At 39.7% G+C, this 23,846-nt stretch overlaps 1 non-coding gene across 1 annotated transcript; it reads left to right on the forward strand.

Moving 5' to 3' along the window:
* The first annotated feature begins 2,761 nt into the window (after positions 1-2,761).
* Positions 2,762-2,908, forward strand: LOC139183341 (small nucleolar RNA SNORA62/SNORA6 family). The gene has a single exon (XR_011566936.1). It is a non-coding gene; the product is annotated as a small nucleolar RNA SNORA62/SNORA6 family (small nucleolar RNA).
* The last annotated feature ends 20,938 nt before the right edge of the window (positions 2,909-23,846 follow it).

A 23,846-nucleotide genomic window follows, 5' to 3' on the forward strand; every position in this document is an offset into this window, starting at 1 on the left:
CATTAGTCAGAGCAAGTGGTGAAGATAGCTTTGACCACAGTGATAACAGTAAGGAGAACAGAGAATTAGATCTGGTCAAGAATTATGCCTAGATTTCTGGCTTTTGAACTTCTGTGAATGATGACACCACTTATTATGGTAGGGTTTACTGAAGGAGGTTGCAGGTACCATCATGAGCTGGGTTTGGGACATGTCATCTTGGAGTCTTTGTGAGACCTCCTAGTATCAAGCAGGCCAAATACATAGATCTGAGACTCTGGAGAGACTCATTCAAACTGAAAATATGAATTTGAGAGTCAGTGACACATAGATGATCAGTCTAACAATGAGTCTGAATATCGGATGAGAAGAGAAAGAATTCCAGAAACAAGCCTTAAGGAACTTCAATATTTAAAGACTGGGTAGAGTAAAATGAGCTAGCAAAAGAAGTCTGAAAAGGGCAAGAGGGAAAAAGACCCCAGGAGAATGGCTTTGTTTCAGAAGACAAGGAAAAGGATTGTTTTAAGGACAGAATGATTTGCTGTTGTGAAATCAGCTGAGGAATCAAGTAAAATGAAGGCTGAACAGTATCCTTTAAATTCCAGGTCCTAAGAATGATTGGTGGCCTTAGCAAGAGCTATTTCAGGAATGATGGGGGTGGAAGCCAGATCGAAGGGAGTGAGGAGTGTGTAGGAAGTGTGTTGTTCAACAAAAATTTGCTATTTTATGAGCCTTTCATATGTATGCTCATTATCTAACAGGATGTGGCAATTATGTATGAATAATATTCAGTTGCCTGGTTATTCTGTAGGTTTGTTGTTGATGAAAGAAAGAGAAAAAGGAGGAAGGAAGAAGGAAAGAAGGGAGGGAGAGAAAGACAAACATTAAATTAAGTCAGTTTTACTAAGTAATAACTGCAAATGAGATGCTGGCCAGTGATCTAAATGTACCAGCATCACCTTCTGTTTAAGACTCAGGGGTAAGATTTCACCTAAAACACTGGTAACATGAAATATTTCACTGCATTTGAAGAGCAGACGTTTACCTGACACTAATTGTGTCTAGTGAAACATTTTGTGGCTTGTTTAATATTCTGTTCCAAGGCTTCTCTGCTCAGCACGGCCAATTGAAGAAAAGAAGAAAAGGCCTCTTACAATTAAAAGATATACTCGCCTGCAGAATTCTTTTGCTTTTATCACACTGACTGAACAAACATTATACTAGACTTACAGTCACCTAGGAAAAGGCTTTTATGAGTAGAATTTTACTTATTTATATTCATTGCACACAAGTTCAGCATGTGATTTAAAAGAAAATATTCACATTTTTAAAAACCTATATTGTGTCCATTATAATTTCTCCTTCAATTCATGTTCCAAGGTGCATCAGTCCTTCCATCCATGCCTCATGTCCTCCACTGACTTAACCCTGCTTTCAATCACTAGGTCTTCTGCTACTCTTGAGGTTTGTCCAATATCGTTTTTCTCTGGGACACTCTCCAACTCTCAGAAGTCTCCATTTCCTGTCTCCTCCTCTACCAGTTGGAGGAATGATCCACACTTTCCCAACACCTTGAAGCCCTAGAGTGGAGAGTGAAAATTTTAGTCGTATGTTTCATGGGAGAAAGGAGTGGAACCCTGGTGCCAGGAAGATCAGTGACAAGAACGTGTCCTGAATGTCCCACACACAGCCTAATATCTTCAGGTTACTCAATTGGTCTACAAATACGTAACTTTCATTCATCTCCACCCACTTTCTATTAGAATTTCTCTCTTTTATACCTTTTAAATATTCTTATAAAGGCCCACTTGAGCAGAGGTCCATCAGATTAAAATCTACAAGTTAGTGCCAAAGGAGGAACTGAGTTTCCATGGTCTAGACCGTTACAAATTTTAGACTTTTTGAACTTCTCACAAGGAAGAGAAAGGACTTTCAGAAGACAGTTCCTCTTTCACCAGTAGTGTTAAGAAGTAGTAGTGCTGGGAGATTACCTGGAGGAGAAGGGAAACAAAACAGAAAGAGTCGGAAGTGACTGCAGTGTCTGCTCCAGTTTGCCTGCCTCCTAGCCCCACTGCTCTTCATTGAAACAGAAGAACCAAAAAAGGCTGAAACAACTAGTTTGTTTCTAAAGGTAAAAATAAGAACATTCTAAATTTTATTTGAGCATTTACTATTTTCTCAATCCCAAACTATTGTGTATTAGATGTGTTGCATTTGCTCACATACAAAAATTTCAATTCATCTATAGACCACTCTTTGGAGCCAATTAAAGGAAAAATTAAATCTGTGACTCACCACCAAGATTCTCTTTAGTCTTCTTTCAGCTACAAGGACCCAGTTCCTATAAATAATCTTTTCCCTGATCCTGAGGACCCCCTGCTGCTTAACATGATAAATATGTGGTACTTTATGTAGTAATTATTCTCAACTTTTCCATGCTCCAACCCTTATTTTTCAGCACCAGATCTTTACCTTAAATGAACTCATCTTGCTGATGTACATATTTTTGTGGCTTCATTTCCCCCTATTATTCAGATCAAAATCTTACCATATACTGTGATTCATCCAACCAGTTATCAAGTCTTCTACTAACAGCAACTATCTTGTGACTTCTGTTTTATATCAATACTGACTCTCTGCTCAGATATTTTCTGTGGCCCCTCCATGGGTGTCTGGGACTTTCTGGTTCCAGTTCACAGCACACAAAAATCAAAAATAGCTCAGAAATTGTCAACTCTGGCTTTCCTTCTACCTAAACAGGCTACAAAGATGGAGGCACTTGGCTGCCCATTGTTAGAGCTTGAAGTTGAAGCCACTGGCTGGTGAACTCACAAGTGTAGGTAGGGTGCTATGTGAGGGGCAGGCTTTTCACTAACACCACAAGGGTCTCTGGCCCAAGTGGAGTTTGATAGTAGCATTTGCTATGAAAGAAAAGAGAAGAAAATACGGAGTTACTTTGACTGAGCACCACCTATCCTCTTAGACTCCACAGAATCAATCATGCATTCAGGGGAGAGAAGTCCACCCAAGTGTCCCCTCCCTCAGCCCTCCTGCTTCCCTGCATTTTCCTCTTCTCAAACCTCTGGAACTGCAGAGACCAAGTCCCCTCCCCACTTTTCTTCCTGGGTGTATAGGGCATCCCTTGTGGAAAACTCCAATTCAGCTATGCCTGCCTCTTGATTTGTTAATGTGGAAATTCAACAAATATTTCACCTCCCCAGCACCAAATCATTCTCTATAAATACAGTCTTACTACAAAATATTATTTTAGATATCAGATTTTGGAGTAATACTTGCTTTTGCTTTCATTCCTGCTATAAGTACCTGTCCCTACCCACATACACTGGCGCATGCATGCACACACACACACACACACACACCACACACACCCCCCCCCCACACACACACACAGGAAATGCATGATATGAACTGTCCAAAGAGGCTCTCAGATGCTAAAAAATACATAAAGGACAGGCACATTTGTATTTGTATTTTTTGAATTGTAGTTGCTGCTACTTGATCTTCTCCCTCTAGTCTCTAACCCTAAATCTATCACTATGGATGCCATGTCTCTTAAATGACTCCCTGGTTACTTTCCCCGCAGCTCAGTCCCAGATATGGCAGTTATCTGCTCAAAACACTTTTACTGCCTCCCTCCCTGCAAAATAAATTCAGAACTCTTAACAATGTGTGGAAGATGGTTTACAAAAAATGGTCACAACTTTTCCCATCCCTGTATGCATACTCTGTGCCATATGACTTTGCTACTCCCGCCAACAAGAGATGGAATCCATTTTTCCACCCTTAGAATCTGGCCTTGGTCATATGACTTGCTTTGGTCAATGGAGCATTAGAAAAATGTGACGTATCTGAGACTTACAGAGTGTTTGTGCACTGGGACTTGCCTTCTCTTGCTACCTTTGGTCTCCTGAGTCAACCCACGTGAAGAAGCCCATGCTTCCATCCTGGAGAATGAGGCCTACTAGAGAGTGGAGCAGAGCCATGGCCTCTAGAACCAAGGTCAGCAAACTCCAGTCACAGACCAAATTCAACCTGCCCTGTGTTTTGGTGCAGCCTGAGCTAAGAATGTTTTTATAGAAAAACATTAACAATTGATTTGAAGATAAGGAGCCCTACCTTTGAACCTAATTATGATATTACCCCTTCCCCCGAAAAAAGTTCAATTCTCCTTATTAGAAGACCTGTATCACAAAATAAATTACTCAATTTTTATTTTACTTTAATTCTGTCCATTAAAAAAATCTATGGAGATAGTTTCATCTCTTTTTATATATATACATATGTAATATCATCATTATTTTAACCTGCAAAGTCTGACCTTTTTACTGCCTGATCCCATATAGAGGAATTTTGCTGACCCTGCTCTGGAACACCCAGCCTACCAACTACCAGTCATTTATGAAAGCCATTCTAGAACCCCACTCAGCCACACTGCTCATGTGCTGCAGGAATCAGCTGACTCTGCCCAAACCAGCCAACCTACAGAGCCATGAGAAGTAACAGATTCTTGCTACTTAAGACACTAAACTTAGGGGTGGATTGTTATACAGCAAAACCTAACTAATTCATAACATATGCAGAGGATGAGGTGGTTAGATAGAATCACCGACTCAATGGACATGAATTTGAGCAAACTCCATGAGATAGTGAAGGACAGGGAAGTCTGGCATGCTGCAGTCCATGGGGTTGCAAAGAGCTGGACATGACTTAGTGACTGAACGACAACATACGCAAACTGCTTTATGATCTGACCTGGGACCCTGTATCCATGTCACCTCACCTCTAAACTAGATTCAGAAACCTCAGTGCTATTCAGTTTCACAAACCTACCCTGTCTGCTTAACCTCCAGCCCTCCTTCAGTCTAGAATGTGCTCTTCCCCCAACCACTTCTTCTGGACTCTTACTCATAAATGGTGACCTTCACAGGTCTCCTGGTCACACTCAATTTCATGCTACTCTGATATCTAGAGCAATTTTTCCTACATGATAGGTTCCATGTTGTTTTCATCATTGTGTCCCATCTACTTGACCATAAAAAATGTATCGTTGCTCAGTCGTGTCCGACTCTTTGTGACCTCATGGACTGTAGCCTATGAGGCTCCTCCATCCATGGGATTTTCCGGGAAAGAGTACTGGAGTGGGTCGCCATTTCTTTCTCCAAGGAATCTTCCCAACCCAGGGATCAAACCTGGGTCTCCTGCATTGCAGGCAGACACTTTACCCTCTAAGCCATATTTATTAAATCATGTCTCCATTCTACTTACACAACTTTCTTGCCCGTTAGCCCTGACATATACATACTTGAATCACTCTTGAAGATATCTGTGATTTTTGCCAACCCTCCAAAAAATTACACTCTAAACAGTGATACCTTGACATTATTCTTCAGGAGAAGATATTCTTACCAATTTACTTGATAAATTTCTGGTTTGAGTCTATCAAAGGAAATAGATTTGACTTATGCACTATATTTTGATGAACACAAAGCATATTGTTTGTGAGTGGGAGAGAGAGGCAGATTTTACTCTTCACTCTTTTGTGCTCATTGTACTATTTCCTTATGTCCCAAAACATGCTTAACTTTAACTTTTATTTTGGCCTGAAGATGTGTCTCTGTGCTATTTATTTTTAAATGTGGTTTTAGTACAGAGTAACCATGAGTCACAAACAGGTTTCCTGCCAAGAATGGATCACCTGACTCTCTACCACCTTCCAACGAATGACTCTTCATACTCCATCCCACTAATACCCCAACTATCTCTTCCTCTCTTCTTCCTTTGTCAGGTACAATAAACTCCTTCATTACATTGAATTTTATATCCCAAAGTAAAAAAATTAGAGTTAATTGGTATATTTTTATATCTGTGAAAATGTTTTTGGATATTTCAGTATAAGATGAAGTTCATCACAATTTTTCCATAAAATTTTAAAAAATCTTATTTATTTAAATGGTTTTTTACTTAGTTACAGTTTTGGGGGGAAATATATTCTATCCTTTCATCTTTTTTCCTCTTTCTTTCTTCTCAACCTTTCCTTTCTTCTTTATTTTTAACAAACATTTAGGATTGACTAATGTATATACTCATTGGAAAAGACTCTGATGCTGGGAGGGGATTGGGGGCAGGAGGAGAAGGGGATGACAGAGGATGAGATTGCTGGATGGCATCACCAACTCTATGGACATGAGTTTGAGTGAACTCTGGGAGTTGGTGATGGACAGGGAGGCCCGGCGTGCTGCAATTCATGGAGTTGCAAAGAGTCGGACATGACTGAGCGACTGAACTGAACTGAACTGAATGTATATACAGTGACAAAGACCCTTCTTTAAGGCTCTCTCTTGCTTTAATGCAGTGGAACTCAGGGGAACAATTTCTACCACCTTCCCCAGGGCACCTGACAAACTCTGGAAATAGTTGGGTTGTCAGAATTCAGGAGTGTTGGGGTGGGAGTACTATTGGCAATATAATGGGTAGGGCATAGGGATGTTGCTAAATTTTCTATAGTGCACAGGGTAGCCCCCAAACAATAAGGAACTATCTGCCCCCAAATATCAATAGGGTTGAGGTTGAAAAAGCTTGCTCTAAGGTATCCAATGTTTTTTTTTTGTCACAAGATCATTGTTCACAGTAGAATAATTTCCCTTTTTCATTCCTCTTGACTTCCATCTCAAACATTGAGAATTCTAAATTCCCATTTTTTTTTAAGCTATGGGAATTATCACTCTCTTTATGATGTCCTTTTTATTCCTACTGAATGTAATATCTCCTTTCTCTTGAATCTCACAGTATTTTGTCTGTACCTTTCTCCTTGATGATGTCAAGCAACTAAGCACTGATCATGTTACTTTTTCTATGAACCTAGTGATCTTTATTGGAAACTTGGGAAATCTCTCAATCTCATTGGACCTCAACTTTGTCACCTGCATAATAAAGGTGACGGTGTGATACCTCTAATACTCTTTCCAGCTCCTCTCTTTTGATTCTCTCCTTGTCAATCATATGTGATCCTTGTCCCCACATATGCAAATGAAGTCATACCTCCGAAGGACTCTTGTTCTAACTTGTCACACTAGCACCTGACATCATCCATTAAAATTCTTTTTGTACTAATTATAGAGCTCTGGCTCAGTTTTGGGGGGGAATTGAAAAACACTCAAAGCAATGACTAAGAAGTTATTGATAGACACATAGAGATTACAGTGATTTAAATATGAAATATCCCAAGTGGTTACAAATATCAAGAGAAGAGGGCTACATCTCTATTTCATCCTATGTTTTTAGTCCCTTAATCCAAGTGGAATTTAAAACACTGTCCTACCACTTATCCCTATAATCTGTCTTCTCAGAATGGTTTTCTGAACCTTGGAAACAACCTACATGTTATGTAAATAATGAGGTGTCATATCATAAAAAGTGAGATAATTATATACTATTTTAAAGACATAACTAAATTGTTTACATTTTTTTAATCAAAGTAGCAACATATTTCAGCTCTATGTTTAGTCAAAATAGAGATTTGGGAAATAGGGGCTTTTTATAGCTTGTCAGTCTATTTTTATTTTTTTAATAAATCATTCCATGATTAACCATATAGTCTGTTTCAATTAACTTCACCTCACAGTGTTCTTTAGAAACTCTAATTACAACTTAGATTACCATTCAGAACACCTGCTCTTGTGGGTTTCAGTAATTTCAGCCTTGAATATTTTGACACAAAGAGCTATAATCATTGAGAATTTTATGGTTTTTTAAAAGTATTCTGTGCCCCACCTTACTAGCTAACTACAACCTACTTTATATGCCATGACTTTTTGCTTCCTGAAGCTACTGTCTTTTATTTTTCATCTTGAGTCACTAATTTAGGGAAATGTGGATACTTAGCATGAAAACCATGAGCGTCTAGGGTCCCCACTCTCCGCTTATATGACATATAATAGATCACTTCTGCTGCTGCTGCTGCTGCTGCTAAGTCGCTTCAGTCCTGTCTGACTCTGTGCTACCCCATAGACGGCAGCCAACCAGGCTCCCCTGTCCCAGGGATTCTCTAGGCAAGAACACTGGAGTGGGTTGCCATTTCCTTCTCCAATGCATGAAAGTGAAACGTGAAAGCGAAGTCGTTCAGTCATGTCTGACTCTTCGCAACCCCATGGACTGCAGCCTACCAGGCTCCTCCATCCATGGGATTTTCCAGGCAAGAGTACTGGAGTGCGGTGTCATTGCCTTCTCCATATTGGAAAACAAAAAAGAGAGATCTGAGCATTAAATTCCTAGAGAGCCCATTCTCTTATCTAATGACATCATTAGGCAAGATGTGTCAAGCTTTCAATGAGATAAAGAATACCACACACACAATGACGTTTTTATTCCAATGTAAGTAATTTAAATGTCTATAGTTTGCACACACAGCCTAATGGTCAGTGGTAACAATCAGGAGTTAACTGCACATACAATTCTCTATTATGATTAAATTTCCCCTATCAAATCTCTTTCATAACTGACATATGCTAAGCTTCACATTTTTAACTCTCATTATTAGCATGTGGAAGACAAATTAGAAATGTGGGATATGGCAGTATTAATTTCCTTCGGTGGCTCGGAACAAGTTTGGTGGGCATATATCTTGCTGTGCTGTGCTTAGTTGTTCAATCATGTCCAACTCTTTGTGACACTATGCACTGTAGCCCACCAGGCTCCCCCATCAATGGGGATTCTCCAGGCAAGAATACTGGAATGGGTTGTCATGCCCTCCTCCAGAGGATCTTCCCAACCCAGAGATCAAACCCAGGTCTCCCACACTGCAGCCAGATTCCTTAGCATCTGAGCCACCAGGGAAGCCCAAGAACACTGGAGTGGGGCCTATCCCTTCTTCGGGGTTTATTCCCAGCCCAGGGTTTATTCCCAACCAAGGAATTGAATTGGGGTCTCCTGCATTGAGGGCAGATTCTTTACCAAGGAAGATACCAGGGCATATTCCCTGAGCTACCAGGGAAGCCTGGACATACATCTTAAGCCATCTTATTTCACCTGGAAAGCTATACTCACCATTCTGGGCTCGAAGAAAATAGGCCTAACTTCAAACGGACAAGGTGTTTATCAGAACTGATGATTTATTGCTCTTTTTGTAATTAATCAGATGTGAATATATTTAACATCACTCCTACCTATCCCACCAATACTCCAACTTTCTTGTCCCCAATTATTTTTATTATAAAGTCCAATATATATCTGCTGCTGCTGCTGCTAAGTCGCTTCAGCCATGTCCGACTCTGTGCGATCCCATAGACGGCAGCCCACCAGGGTCCCCCGCCCCTGGGATTCTCCAGGCAAGAACACTGGAGTGGGTTGCCATTCCCTTCTCCAGTGCGTGAAAGTGAAAAGTGAAAGTGAAGTCGCTCAGTCATGTCTGACTCTTATCGACCCCATGGACTGCAGCCTACCAGGCTCCTCCGTCCATGGGATTTTCCAGGCAAGAGTACTGGACTGGGGTGCCATTGCCTTCTCCCAATATATATCTAACCACTACAAATTCCAGTTGATAAACTAGGATATTTGCTTATGCTAGTCTTAAAACTGAAATTATGCAAGTAGTATAATGAAAAGAAAAGGTTTTGAATTTTATGTCCAAGTGCAATATGAAAACAGCCAACACTAAAAGTGATATCAGATGGGAAATTATGCAGGCACTGTAGGACATGAATCCAAAACTTGAAATTTCCATTACAGCAACTTCTATATCAGTAGATTACGTCTTGTAAAACTACTTGGTATGATCTAATAGCACATTAGAAGTATGTGCTACCACTTGACCTAGATTTTACTACTGAGGGCAGCAAATGTTAAATGAAATGCCTTCTCTTCTCTGCATTCTCTCTCCTCCCCTGCCACAGACAGCATCAAAACAGACTGTTTTTATTTTACTTCTCTTTGACTAGGTCTACATCTTTTTGGCCTAACTAGTAAACATTTACTTTATTTTTATATTTTGAGATACAAGCTGTATTTCAACCCAGAAGCCATCCATTTCAGTGCTAAAAGCAGCATTAACAGCATTTACTACAATTAAATCCCAATAGTACTCAAGCTTTGAATTAAGATGCTACCCTTGACCTTTGGGAGAGGTGATTTGCCATTAGGTTTATTAGAGTAGCTCTGAAGCATGTTAGAAAGCTGTTTTTTCTTAAATGCAAGATGGATGGAAGTTCAGATGTAATCAAGGTAGGTTCATTTAGCCCAGCTGTACCACTGAGATTTTGACCCAAGACTGAAGAGCCAGAGATTCATCATATTTAAGAGCCAGAACAAACATTGAGAGGATCTCCTCCTCGCTGAAAAATAAATAAATAACTTCCATAAAGATGAAGCAGATGAGAAGAATTGGTTGCTATAAGGAAACTCATCCTACACCCAAAAAGCCAACAATGTTTGGTATTAACAAAAGGGGATCAGAGAGAAAACGATACAAACCACTGCTTTCTGTGCTGCCTCCATCTTTGTCAAAGGCAATAATCTCAAGAGAGAAACTGTGCCTAGCAGATACTTTCCGGGAAAAAATAATTTCTCTAGTGTTTCAGTTTCAAGATTTCTTTATTACTCACTCACATCCCCACCACAATAGTCATTTCTCAAGGGAGGACTAAGTAATAAAGTGAAGCCTCCTTTAGGCTGCTGTCAGAACCAGAATGGTGTTTGTGTCACTTGGCAGAAACAAGTGGAATAATCACCAGGTTTTGAACCATTTGAAGGGAGCCTTCCTAGGAGATGGTGAAAATAACATAGTAACTAACTCTCCATGTCTATTACTGCTGGTGGGCACAGGCTCCAGTCCAATAACAGTGAAAATGATCTGTATCCTTGAAGACATAACCTCAATAACACCCTTTTCTCCCCACCTGTCCTTCTCTTCCATGTACACCTCAAAAATGGAGTCACTTTCGCATCTTCCACTGATAAAACATTTTCATTTTTAGTGCTTAGTCGCTCAGTCATGTCTGACTCTTTGTGACCCTTTGGACTGTAGCCTACCAGACTCTTCTGTCCGTGGGATTTTTCCAGGCAAGAATACTGGAGTGGGTTGCCATTTCCTCCTCCAGGGGATCTTCCTGACCCAGGGATTGACTGATGACTAGACTAGGGTTAATATCTGGATTGGTAGGAAAGGGAAAGAAAACAGATAGCTTGCAGTATCTCCCAGATTAGCTGCAAATGGGCTGGACGTCTGAAAGTAGGGGACGGATTTTTTTTTTTTTTTTTTTAAAAACCAGAGAAAGGTGGACCCCTGTGGTCTTAGTTCTATTGTCCTATCACAAGTCAAAAAGTACCAGAGTTTTGGGGACCAAGTCCACGTTTTATTCATATGCTTATTTTAAATTTCAAAACAAAAAGATTGCTAAAGAAAAAAATGTCTATGTAATCTTTTAATTCTTTCAAAATATGAAGTCAACTTAGTATATTTCATCACACATCTGTCCAGGACAAACAATGGGCAAGGAGACAAGATGTTGTGGTTGAAAGGGCCAATCACTGGCTATTTATACTTGGGTTCTCACATATAGTTTGGAGTTTCTCTTTCATTATCTTTGAAATGAAAACAAGTCTTCCCTGGTGGCTCAGAGGTAAAGAATCTGCCTGCAAAGAGGGAGACCCAGGTTCAATCCCTGGGTCAGGAAGATCCCCTGGAGAAGGAAATGGCAACCCACCACAGTACTGTTGCCTGGAAAATTTCATGGACAGAGGAGCCTGGTGGGCTACAGGCCATGGGGTCACAAAGAGTCAGCTATAACTGAGCAACTTCACTTTCATACTTGGGTTCTCATATATACCTTGGAGCATCTGTTTCATTACCTTTAAAAAGAAAACAGTGACCTGGATTATGGAATTGTTCTAAACATCAAATGAGGTGAATATGTGAAGAGATCCCAAGAATGTCAGTTATGATCATTTTACTCACAGTTATATCTTCTCACCCCACCCAAGAGCAATACTGAATTGGGCAGGTACAGCTTGATTGAGAAGCATTTTAAATGAGCACCATTCCCTAATGATTTCAGAGAAAGGTATATGTGAAGATGTTTTCTTAAGTTAGCCCCTACATTCTCCAGTAAGCCTTCACTTTATTTCAAGTGTTTTTTAATCTTTAATCCTCTTATATAGGCAACTGGTGTTCCAACCATGGATAGGGATAGGACCTTATGAGTTTTTCCTGACCTGGAATGAAAATGTGCATTAAGGAGAAAAAATTCCAACCAGTATATCATATTTATGATTTAATTTGCCAGGGAAAACAGAATGATTTGTATTTTCTCAGTGGATCCAACTGCTTCTTGTTACTCACTATTAATTTTTTTATGAGTAGGAAGCTGACATTTAGATACATTCTGAACATTGGCTGACATTATTCAAGAGTTTTCAACAGACTAAAACCTTCTACTTTGTTTAATTATATGCTTATCTTATTACTCTCAAACCTATTTCTAGATGATAAATTGTCCTGAAACCATTGTTGTTATGGGGGAGGAGGTGAGTGGGAGTTGGGAGGTGGGGCAGGGGATGTGATTAAGAAAACAGAGCTACCAAACAGTTATTGGTCATGAGCACGTGGACCAGCATGCCTATTCTTGTAAATAACAACTTTTTGAGTTCAGAGACTTGACTGGAAATCTCTTTTATCTTTAAGGACAAAGATTGCAGGTTCTATGTCTATTTTGCTTCCCATTGGATCATTGGCTTAGTTTAATTTGTTTTTGTTTTCACATCTTTTACTATAGCGAACACAAGACCAGGAGTGACTGTGGCTCAGATCATGAACTCCTTATTGCCAAATTCAGACTTAAATTGAAGAAAGTAGGGAAAACCACTAGACCATTCAGGTATGACCTAAATCAAATCCCTTATGATTATACAGTGGAAGTGAGAAATAGATTGAAGGGATTAGATTTGGTAGACAGAGTGCCTGAAGAACTATGGACTGAAGTTCGTGACATTGTACAGGAGACAGGGATCAAGACCATTCCCAAAAAAAGAAATGCAAAAACATAAATGGTTGTCTGAGGAGGCCTTACAAATAGCTGAGAAAAGAAAAGATGCAAAAGGCAAAGGAGAAAAGGAAAGATATACCCGTTTGAATGCAGAGTTTCAAAGAATAGCAAGGAGAAATAAGAAAGCCTTCCTCAGCGATCAATGCAAAGAAAGAGGAAAACAATAGAATGGGAAAGATTAAAGATCTTTTCAAAAAAATTAAAGATACCAAGGTAATATTTCATGCAAAGATGGGCTCAATAAAGGAGAGAAATAGTATGGATCTAACAGAAGTAGAAGATATTAAGAAGAGGTGGCAAGAATACACAGAAGAACTGTACAAAAAAGATCTTCATGACCCAGATAACCATGATGGTATGATCATTCACCTAGAGCCAGACATCTTAGAATGATAAGTCAAGTGTGGACCTTAGGAAGCATCACTAAGAACAAAGTCAGTGGAGGTGATGGAATTCCAGTGGAGCTATTCCAGATCCTTAAAAATGATGCTGTGAAAGTGCTTCACTCAATATGCCAGCAAATTTGGAAAACTCAGCAGCAGCCAGGACTGGAAAAGGTCAGTTTTTGTTCTAATTCCAAAGAAAGGCAATACCAAAGAATGCTCAAACAACCACACAATTTCAGACATCTCTCACACTAACAAAGTAATGCTCAAAATTCTCCTAGCCAGGCTTCAATAGTACATGATCCATGAACTTCCAAATGTTCAAGCTGGATTTATAAAAGGCAAGGGAACCAGAGATAAAATTGCCAACATCCATTGGATCATCAAAAAAGCAGTGAGTTCCAGAAAAAAATATGCTTCTGCTTCATTGACTATGCCAAAGCCTTTGACTGTGTGGATCACAACAAACTGTGGAAATTTCTTCAAGACATGGGAATACCGGACCACCTGACCTGCCTCCTGAGAAATCTGTATGCAGGTCAAGAAGCAATAGTTAGAACTGGACATGGCACAACAGACTGGTTCCAAATTGGGAAAGGAGTACATCAAGCTGTATACCACCACCCTCCTTTTTTAACTTACATGCAGAGTTCATCATGAGAAATGCTGGGCTGGATGAAGCACAAACTAGAATCATGATTCCTGGGATAAATTTCAATAACCTCAGATATGCAGATGACACCACCCTTATGGCAGAAAGTGAAGAAGAAATAAAGAGCTTCTTGATGAAAGTGAAAGAGGAGAGTGAAAAAGTTGGGTTAAAGTGCAACATTCAGAAAACTAAGATCATGGTATCCAGTCCCATCACTTCATGGCAAATAGATGGGGAAACAGTGGAAGCAGTGGCTGACTTTATTTATTTGGGCTCCAAAATCACTGCAGATTGTGACTGCAGCCATGAAATTAAAAGATGCTTACTCCTTAGAAGAAAATTATGACCAACCTAGACAGCATGTTAAAAAGCAGAGACATTACTTTGCCAAGAAAGCTCCGTCTAGTCAAAGCTATGGGTTTTCCAGTTGTCATGTTTGGATGTGAGAATTGGACTATAAAGAAAGCTGAGCACTGAAGAATTGATGCTTTTGAACTGTGGTGTTGGAGAAGACTCTTGAGAGTCCCTTGAACTGTAAGGAGATCCAACTAGTCCATCCTAAAGGAAATCAGTCTTGAATATTCATGGGAAGGACTGATGCTGAAGCTGAAACTCCAATACTTTGGCCACCTGATGCGAAGAACTGACTCATTTGAAAAGACCTTAATGCTGGGAAAGATTGAAGGCAGGAGAAGAAGGAGATGACAGAGGATGAGATAATTGAATGGTATCACTGACTCAATGGACTGAGTTTGAGTAAGTTCCGGAAATTGGTGATGGACAGGGAAGCCTGGCATGCTGCCTTCCATGGGGTGGCAAAGAGTCAGACATGACTGAGAAACTGAACTGAACTGTAGTGAAATACAATTGTAAATCTTTGGGAACTTAATCATAATTCCTATTTTAAAATATTCTTGAAAGAAAAGTAATTCTAAAAAGGTGTTTGCCTTGATATCTGCTATGCATATCCTAAAGCTATTTCTACAGCTTCATTTCTCCTTGCTGCTATAGGTTTTAAATGGGAACTGGATTGAGTCTATTCCCTACTGACTATATTCTGGTGTATTAATTAAAAAACAGAGGGTGTATTAATCATATTTTTAAATGTTTATATATTTTATAATGCTTTGACATCTTGGTGGTTTATGGACTTGGGAAGGAACTGACCCTACAAAGGTCAGCTGATTCCTAGAGATAGCAAACAACTCACCTTGAGCAAGACCTTGATGCACTTAACCATCAAAGTGATGGACAGGAAGGCCTGGCGGGTTGCAGTTCATGGGGTCGCAAAGAGTCGGACACGACTGAGCAACTCAACTGACTGACTGACACACCCTAATCTTGTCAGCAACTGTTACTGCCTTGATCCTTATCCATACCTCCCCGCTTCTGCTATCTATCTGTCCCCCAGGGAGGGGGTCAAGTTCTTGAAACTTGGCCTACTGTGTTCCCCTTTTGCCTGGCAAAGAAATAAAGCCACTCTTTCCTTTTCCATAACTCTGTCTCCATATTTCTGTTTAGCATCAGTGCACAGAGAGCCAATATTTTGGCAACAAATTGAAATGTGTGTGTGTGCTTAGTCTCTCAGTCATGTCTGACATTTGTGACCCAGGGACTGCAGCCCGCTAGGCTCCTCTGTCCATGGAATTCTCCAAGCAAGAAGACTGGAAAGAAAGTGAAAGTGAAGTTGCTCAGTCATGTCCAGCTCTTTGCAACCCCATGGACTGTAGTCTACCAGGCTTCTCCCTCCATGGGATTTTCCAGGCAAGAGTACTGGAGTGTGTTGCCATTTCCTTCTCCAGGGGATCTTCCCCTCCCAGGGATCGAACCCGGGTCTCCCACATTGTAGGCAGACGCTTTACCCTCTGATCCACCAGAGGAACCCTTAAGTGAATAAATTACAAACTAAATCAACCATATATTCTGACTTATATATAAAAAAAGAGGAGGAGGATGGAAGCAACACAAATTACTGTAAGTGAGCGGCCCTTCACTGTGTGGGTACCACATAAGTTCTCCAGTTGACTCCACCATTAGACTTGGCTGCAGACACCATCCAGGAACCAGAGCTGCTCTTTCCATCACACCAGGAGGGAACCTTCTTTGTCACCGGGGCATGGAGAGAACCCAAGTCTGCACCTTCAGGCACCTCTTCTGCCAGGCTCCAAGCAGAGGGCTTAGCCTGAGTTGTGTTCTTCATCTTCTTCTCCTTCAGGTTAATGGTGGTAAAATGAGACAAAGGAAGAGCCTAGAACTTGGGTACCTCCACTTTCTGTAGTTGTTTTATTTTCTTCTCCTTCTGTAAGTGACTTTTTTGAATCAAAAGAGAAAGGGCCTATTTCCACAGCTCTCCTCAGTGGGATTTTGGGCTTAAAAGGTTTTCCATCATGGGACAGTTGTTGAGCTCTTATCATTCCTAACTGCTCCTCATCCTCACCCTCTTGGGTGGTTTTGAGTTCTCTTCTTCCAAACAAAGGCAGGAGGATTCAGGAGGGAAAGAGCTCCATGTGGAAAATGTAGGTCATCCAGAGGACCCAAGATGTGGTGGCTACGAATAGATTCTTCCCACAGTGCTTCTTCATAAATGTGGACTCCTACAAGGGCAGTGAACATCACATCTTCCCTTGAACTTGATTTGGGTTCTTCTTCCCATACACAGAAGATCCTAAAAAGTGCTGAGAAGCAAGAGTCAGAAAATGCAGCAAGAGGTGTTGGAAACGAATGCAAAATTCAAGAAATGTAATCCTATAGATGCGGGGCTCTACAAATTTAAAGCATGGAAACTGGATTCTTGAATTCTTTATAGTGGATGCATTTTGCCTAAGAAACTGCCAGAGAAGCCACCCACCATGCCTATTGGCTTTGATTTTGAAATGGAGAAAATAATCAAACAGAGAGAAGCAAAGAGGGTATTGGAAGATAAACACTTTAAATTTATGGAAAGCCTTGCCTTTATCATATCTTGTTAGGTGTTGTGGGTGTTCCCCCCCCCCCAAAAAAAAGAATACTGGAGTGGGTTGCAATCTCCTTCTTCAACTTGAAAAATGAAGGTCCAATTTCCCCATCTTTAAATAAAGAAAATCAGTGCAATCACACCTGCACTGCCCAGTCATTGTGAAGACTAAGATCACTTACGCAAGCAACAAAGACAGTGCCCGAAATGTAAAGTTTAAAACCATGTGATTTTCTCTTCTATTTCTATCAATGTCTCTCAATTGAGTTCAGTCACTCAGTCATGTCTGACTCTTTGCGACTCCACAGACTGCAGCACGACAGGCTTCCCTGTACATGACCAACTTACAGAGCTTACTCAAACTTATGTCCATTGAGCCAGTGATGTCATCCAACCATCTCATCTTCTGTCGTTCCCTTCTCCTCCTCCCCTCAATCTTTCCCAGAATCAGGGTCTTTTCAAATGAGTCAGTTCTTTGCATCAGGTAGCCAAAGTATTGGAGTTTCAGCCTCAGCATCAGTACTTGCAATGAATATTTAGGACTGATTTCCTTTAGGATGGACTGGTTGAATCTCCTTACAGGCCAAGAGACTCTCAAGAGTCTTCTCCAACACCACAGTTCAAAAGCATCCATTCTTCAGTGCTCAGCTTTCTTCATAGTCCAGCTCTCACATCCATACATGACTACTGGAAAATCCATAGCTTGGACTAGACGGACCTTTCTTGGCAAAGTAATGTCTCTGCTTTTTAACATGCTGTCTAGGTTGGTCATAATTTTCTTCTAAGGAGTAAGCATCTTTTAATTTCATGGCTGCAATCGCCATCTGCAGTGATTTTGGAGTCCCCCAAAATAGTCTTTCACTGTTTCCATTGTTTTCCCATCTATTTTCCATGAGGTGATGGGACTGGATGCCATAATCTTAGTTTTCTGAATGTTGAGTTTTAAGCCAACTTTTTCACTCTCATCTTTCACTTTCATCAAGAGGCTCTTTAGTTCTTCTTCATTTTTTGCCATAAGGGTGGTGTCATCTGCATATTGGAGATTATTGATATTTCTCCCGGCAATCTGATTCCAGTTTGTGCTTCATCCAGCCCAGCGTTTCTCATGATGAACTCTCTGCATGTAAGTTAAATAAGCAGCGTGACAATATAGCCTTGACATACGCTTTTCCCGATTTGGAACCAGTCTGTTGTTCCATGTTCTAACTGTTGCTTCCTGACCTGCATAGAGGTTTCTAAAGAGGCCAGTCAGGTGGTCTGGTATTCCCATCTCTTGAAGAATTTTCCACAGTTTGTTGTGATCCACACAGTCAAAGCCTTTGGCATAGTCAATAAAGCAGAATTAGATGTTTTTTCTGGAACTCTCTTACTTTTTTGATGATCCAATGGACACTGGCAATTTGATCTCTGGTTCCTCTGCCTTTTCTAAATCCAGCTTGAACATCTGGAAGTTCATGGATCATGTACTATTGATGCCTGGCTTACAGACTTTTGAGCATTACTTTACTAGCGTGTGAGATGAGTACAATTTTTCAGTAATTTGAGCACTCTTGGGAATTGCCTTTCTTTGGAACTGGAACAAAAACTGACCTTTTCCAGTCCTGTGGTCACTGCTGAGTTTTCCAAATTTGCTGGCATATTGAGTGAAGCACTTTCACAGCATCATCTTCTAGGATTTGAAATAGCTCAATTGGAATTTAATCATCTCTACTAACTTTGTTCATAGTGATGCTTCCTAAGGCCCACTTGACTTCACATTCCAGAATGTCTGGCTCTAAGCGTGTTATCACACCATCATGATTATCTGGGTCATGAAGATCTTTTTTATACAGTTCTTCTATGTATTCTTGCCATCTCTTCTTAATATCTTTTGCTTCTGTTAGGTCTATACCATTTCTATTCTTTATTGTCCTATCTTTGCATGAAATATTACCTTGGTATCTCTAATTTTCTTGAAGAGATCTTTAATCTTTCCCATTCTATTGTTTTCCTCTATTTCTTTGCATTGATCGCTGAGGAAGTCTTTCTTATTTCTCTTTGCTATTCTTTGAAACTCTGCATTCAAACGGGTGTATCTTTCTGTTTCTCCTTTGCTTTTTGCTTCTTTACTTTTCTCAGCTATTTGTAAGGCCTCCTCAGACAACCATTTCGCATTTTTGCATTTCTTTTTCTTGCTGATGGTCTTAATCACTGCACCTTGTACAATGTCATGAACCTCGGTCCATAGTTCATCAGGCACTCTATCAAATATAATCCCTTGAATCTATTTCTCACTTCCACTGTATAATCATAAGGAATTTGATTTAGGTCATACCTGAATGGTCTAGTGGTTTTCCCTACTTTCTTCAATTTAAGTCTGAATGTGGCAATAAGGAGTTCATGATCTGAGCCACAGTCAGCTCCTGGTCTTATTTTTGCTGACTGAATAGAGCTTCTCCACCTTTGGCTGCAAAGATAAAATCAATCTGGTTTCAGTGTTGACCATCTGGTGATGTCCATGTGTAGAATCTTCTCTTGTGTTGTTGGAAGAGGGAGTTTGCTATGACCAGTGCTTTCTCTTGGCAAAACTCTATTAGGCTTTGCCCTATTTCATTCTGTACTCCAAGGCCAAATTTGCCTGTTACTCCAGGTGTTTCTTGATCCTACTTTTGCATTCCAGTCCCCTATAACGAAAAGGATATCTTTGTAGGTCTTCATAGAACCGTTCAACTTCAGCTTCTTCAGCGTTACTGGTCAGAGCATAGACTTGGATTACCGTGATATTGCCTGGTTTGCCTTGGAGACAAACAGAGATCATTGTTGTTTTTGAGATTGCATCCAAGTACTGCATTGGATTCTTTTTGACTATGATGGTGACTCCATTTTTTCTAAGGGATTCTTGCCCACAGTAGTAGATATAATGGTCTTCTGAGTTGAATTCACCCATTCCAGTCCATTTTATTTCACTGATTCCTAAAATGTCAATGTTCAAGCTTGCCATCTCCTGTTGACCACTTACAGTTTACCTTGATTAATGGACCTAACATTTCAGGTTCCTAGGCAATACTGCTCTTTACCACATCAGACTTTACTTCCATCACCAGTCACATCCACAAGTGGGTGTTGATTTTGCTTTGGCTCTGTCTGTTCAGTCTTTCTGGAGTTATTTCTCCACTGGTCTCCAGTAGCATATTGGGCACCTATTGACCTGGGGATTCCATCTTTTAGGGTTCTATCTTTTTGCCTTTTCATACTGTTCACTAAATTAAGTGTATCATGTAAAAGGGACTTCTATGTCATTCAGTAGTAAGGTGATAAGAGGATACTGAAGGATTTTCAAGGAAACAGATTACATATTCTCTACCAGTAGTGAATATCAGGATTAATCTTAGAGTCTCATCAAAAAGATCTTAGAGATTATAAATTACAAGGCTGGATTGTCATAGGTACTACATATTTTTTTCAAAAGATTTACAATTGATTCTTATATGAATGTTTGTTAAGAATCCTTGAAGTACTTTTTTTAGCAGGTATATTTGTTGTATGAGATTATGATGCTGCCATATTTCTAATTCTTCTCTCTTTTTTTGTACATTCAATGAAATTTTATTTCATTCAAGATGCCATGAACTAAGGGGCTTCCCTGGTGGCTCAGTGGTAAAGAATCTGACTCACAAATGCAGGAGATGTGGATTTGATCCCTGGGTAGGGAATATCCCCTGAAGAAGGAAATGGCAACCAACTCCAGTATTCTTGCCTTGGACATCCCATGGACAGAGGATCCTAGTGGGCTACAATCCAGGAATCACAAAAGAGTCAGACAGAATTTAGTGACTAAACAACCATGAACTGAGCCAGGCACCAAGGATACAAAAAAAAAAAAAAAAAAAATGAGCTGCAATTCATGATCTCAGAGATGTCTTTAGTGAAAGACATGTACGTCAAAGAAATAACTATTAGGAGATAGAGATGCTATTATATTAGCATATTTACCATTCAATAGAAGCTCAAAGGAAGGAACTCTGCCATGACCCATCTCTGGCTTCAATTGTAGCTAGGTTTTTTACTGCCAAAAATAAGAAGCATTTTAGTACAAGCTATGAATCCTTTGCTTTCAAGCAGCTGATCTGTACTAGCAGTTCCCAGGTCCTAATAGGTCCCAGTGCATAATACCATTGCCAAGAGGCCTGGTACAAATCTCTGAGCAGAGCCTCTCAGACTGGAGGATGTCTGAGTTCTAATTATGAATTCTCCTTTACCCTTAGTTACACTGTCCCCAGTGGGCAGTTACTTAATACTTAATACCCATGACCTACTTCCCCAGTCTATAAAACTGGCACAATAATACTTATCTGCTTTTTATGATTTGGCATTCAGCAGTTAGATAGCATTTTTATTTTAAAGGAATCTTATAGTCATTAGCTAGTTTTTTCCTAACTAGCAGTGCCTGCCTCACAGGGATGGCATGAAGGTGAATGAGTTAATGTTGGCTAATGCTTTGAAGTTGCGAAGACATTTCCACCATTGTACAAGAGCTGACTTTGGCATCATGAGGTTTCCCAGACTTGCTTGCTGCCAGGGTCAGTGCTTGGGGTGGGGGTGGGGTTGATGTGCAATGCTCTCTTCCCTCACCTCTCTTAAACAGTTCACCAGCAGAATCCAGCATGGATTCAGAGGCAACATTTTAAACATACTTATGTCATGTAAGAACATCCCTTCCAGTGATAAGTACAAACTAGATGGGCAAAGCAGAACTACACTCCCAGGTATCCAAATGTTTCACCTCCAAGTTCTTCCTAACAACAGTGAAATGGCTGGTTGGAGCCAAGGGAGTTCAATACTCACCAAGTCAACAGGTAACACAGAATTAAAGGGTTTGTATTACAACATGGGAAAAGTACATTTTCCTAATTATGTAGCTGGTGAAAATATCTATCTCTATTGATTTATGCCTTCACATACTAAGTAAATTGGTATTTTTTAGAAGATATGTACTATACAGCAGTTTGGGGTTTTGTTTTTCTTTAAACACAATCAAACCTTTGACTAAGATTGTAATTTTGTGGTATCCATCCTAGGGAAATAATAAAAAATTGGACATTATTACTTATGATTTTGAAAAAAGGAGTGGCATAAATATCCAATTAGAGAATAATTGTTAAGATTATATAAAATTCATAAAAGGAAACATTTTAGGCACTTAAAATTATTTTTTAAAAATGTTTACTTGAAAAAGAGAAATTTTCCAAATAAGTAAAAAAATACAAGAGAGAATATGCCTTATGATCTCATTTATATGCATCAAAATTGGTTAGCTCTGGATGGTAGGATTATCAGTGAGTTTCAATTTCCTCATTTGATATTTTGACCTTGCTCAATTTTGCAATTTTACATAATAAGCAGTCCTGCTTAACTAATCAGAAAAATTATGGTAGTTTAATGCCAATTCTGAGACAAGCACTCTTTCATTCAGCTCCTCTCCTACTTCTAATGGCATTATTATGAAGACTTGCTATTATTTATAATGGTTACCATTTACTTAGCATTGGGTTGTATGATTACAGGTATCATCTCATTTTTGTAAGGCTTTAAAAGTGACCATTCCACCACAGTATATCTATGTGAACCTTGAAAAAGTTACTTGATTATAGCACCTACCAACACTCAGCTTGTATTACATCTGTTTTCAGAAATATTTTCTTTCTTAATTTGATTTCTATATTTTTAGGAGCAAAGACTAAGTTCTGTACATCTAGTATACCATATTTCCTAGTACTAAATAAACATTACTACAAAGAATTGTTCCCATATAGTGTCATCTTATCTAACTGCACCTGAATCCTCCTATTTTATGCCTATATCTACCCAAAAGGCCAAAATGAACTTCTTGTTAACTGGTAGTCTTCAAACCAACTTACCTCCTCTCCCATTAATTCATTCATCCAACAAATTCTCGGTGATCACCTACTACATGCCAGGCACATTTCTAGGCACTGTATAAAGAGCAATGGGAAAAAAAAAAAAAAAGAAAGCATAACCTCTCTTTAATGGAACTTACACTCTTATAAGAAAAACTGATAATATACAAGACAAGGTATGTGCATGGTCAATGGTAGTAAGATCAGGGGGAAAACCTAAAGCAGAGAAGACGTACAAGAAAAGTCAGGAGAGAGGACTGAATTTCAGTATGGCCAGCAAAGGTCTCACTGAGAAAGTGGGACTTTCAGTAAAACCTGAAGGTAGTGCAGGAACAAATTATGTGACTATCTGGGGAAAACATTCCAGGCAGAGAGACTAACCAGTGCAAAGGCCTTGAGGTAGGTCTGTGACTGGTGTGTTTGAGAGCAAGGCCAATCTGGCTAAAAGTAAAGGGTCAAACTGTAAAAGATACAGTCAAACATTGGAAAAGGGCCAAGTTGTTTAGGGCCTTGCTGGCCATGGTAAGGAGTTTGGTTTTTATTCTGAAAGAAAAGAAGAGTAGCTGGTATATTATGAGCAAAGGAGTGACATGAATTGTGTTATCAGTAAAACTTCAACTTCTGTGCTACAAGCAGACAGGCAGGGAAAGGAGAGGAGCACTGGAACTCTTACACTCCAGGTGAGAAATGATGGTTTACACAAGAGTGAGAATCATGTAGGTGCTAAGAATTGGATTTTGCAGAGAACTTGCTGATATATTATATATTATTTACAATAAGAGGAACCTGAACATTTCTAGAGTTTGGACATAAGCAACTCAAATGATACAGTTACCATTGACTGAGATGAGAAAGATTATGAGTGGAGAAGGTTTGGGGAAAACATCATGAGATCAGATTTGCTGTTATTCAGTCACTAGGTCA

This window comes from Bos indicus, chromosome 5 (genome assembly GCF_029378745.1).
Source record: "Bos indicus isolate NIAB-ARS_2022 breed Sahiwal x Tharparkar chromosome 5, NIAB-ARS_B.indTharparkar_mat_pri_1.0, whole genome shotgun sequence".
Lineage (NCBI taxonomy): Eukaryota > Metazoa > Chordata > Mammalia > Artiodactyla > Bovidae > Bos > Bos indicus.